Genomic DNA, 1,936 nt, shown 5'->3' with positions numbered 1-1,936 from the left:
GCGTTAGCCGACCATCGCCTGGTTCGTGGCCACACAACCCGGCCACTCAAATCGTTTTCGAAAGATTAGTAAGTGTATAATAAATTAGAAAACTTTTAACTTTTTACAACATGATTAACAAGTCATATAATTACATTAACAAGTTTGGTAACGCAATTTAAAAACATGTTTTTTTAAGGAAATATATGAAAGTGGGATATTTTCAACTTTAATAACTATGATTAACAACTCTTGTAATGATATTAATAACTCTAATATAATGTTATTTATTATGTGATCTGAGAAGTATTTTGATTTTGGATGTGTTTGGTTGGAAGGGAGAGGAGGGGAGGAAAATAAGCCCCTTCCCTCATTTGGTTAAAAATTTTGGAGGGGAGGGAAGCCAAAATGTCCCCTCCCCTCCCCTCCCCTTGCTCATTTTAATTCCCCTCCAAATTGGGGGTTTTTGGAGGGGAGCTAAATTTTTGGACCATTATACCCTTCTGATTTTTTTGATATTTCACAATCACCCATAAAATATGTTATTATAATATATTTTTTTAAATAAAATAATATTATCCTAAGTAAAAAAAAAAAAATATAAATTATTATAATTAAAAAATTTATTATAATAAAAATTATATTAAATTATATAAAATAAAGAACATTATTTAAATAAAAATTATTAATTATAATTTTAAAATAATTATTTTTTATAATATATTATTTATTAAATATATTTTAAGCTGAAAAAAGGCATAGTCTAAAGAGAATAAAATTCAATTTTTTAGAGCATATAAAATTTGTTAATTTTGATTATTTCAAATGTATTATTATATTAATTAGAATTAAAAAATACTGTACCAATTTTTAATGTACATATTAACATGATAAGACTGAATTTTTATTAAATTATATGATTTAAATTACGATGTAAATTAATTTGTATAATGTATCAATAAAAATATAAACTAATATGTAAGGGTAAAATGGTAAATTGATTATTACTATCCTCTCCCCCTTCTTGAACCAAAAGGGATCATTAAATATCCCTCCCTCCCTCCTTTTTAATCAAACCAAATAAGGTGAGGATAAAACTCCCCTCCCTTTCCTCCCCCCCACTCTCCTCTCAAACCAAACAGGCCCTTTGAGAAATTTTTTAGTGTCTAATAATTTTTTTAATTTCTGTCACATGATTGACATGTAACGATATTAACAAATGGATAAGCAATTAATAACCTGTTTTTCATGAAATTATGAAAGTGAGATTTTTTCAACTTCAGTAACATAGTTAACAACTCTTGTAATGATATTAATAATTCCAATAACATCATTCACCACCAGATCTGAGAAGTATTTTGACTTTGAGAGACTTCTAAGTTCCTAATAAATTAAGAATTTTTCAACTTTTGTAAGTGGTTAATAAGTTAGATAATGGTATGAACAAGTTGCTAACGTTATTAACAACCTTTATTCAAAATATTTTCATAGATAAGTACAAATTATAAGAGTAATATAGTTATTTCAGCAAATTTCATAATTCTTATTTGGTCATGTGTGACTCAATGAAATTTCTCTTATTAAGGTGACTATTTGAGGTTTTCAAAATTCAAGCATCATTTTATTGTGATTTTTCCTAATAAAGTTCATAGTTCCAAAAAATAAATAATATAATGGAAATTTTATTATTAAATTCAGTAAAATTAATAATTTAACGACCAATGTTAGAATCGTTTGGTTTAATTTAAAAAACAAAAAGATTTCTCTCTGTATTTTTAATATTAATTAAAAAGACAAGTCGTTGCTTGAATCAATCAAAACCTTTTTTGGAACACTCTGTTGGAAACTTTGGGTTAATAGAAACAAGTGTATTTCTCTTAACGACTCTCTCACCTCTGAGAACATTATTTTTACTGTTTGTACGCATACTATTGTAACGCACAACGTAAACGCTGAG

Source organism: Neltuma alba, unplaced genomic scaffold (assembly GCF_004799145.2).
Source record: "Neltuma alba isolate B1F8T4 unplaced genomic scaffold, ASM479914v2 tig00012622_pilon, whole genome shotgun sequence".
Taxonomy (NCBI): Eukaryota; Viridiplantae; Streptophyta; class Magnoliopsida; order Fabales; family Fabaceae; genus Neltuma; species Neltuma alba.
The sequence above is the reverse complement of the archived record's forward strand: the minus strand, read 5'-3'. Positions refer to the sequence as shown.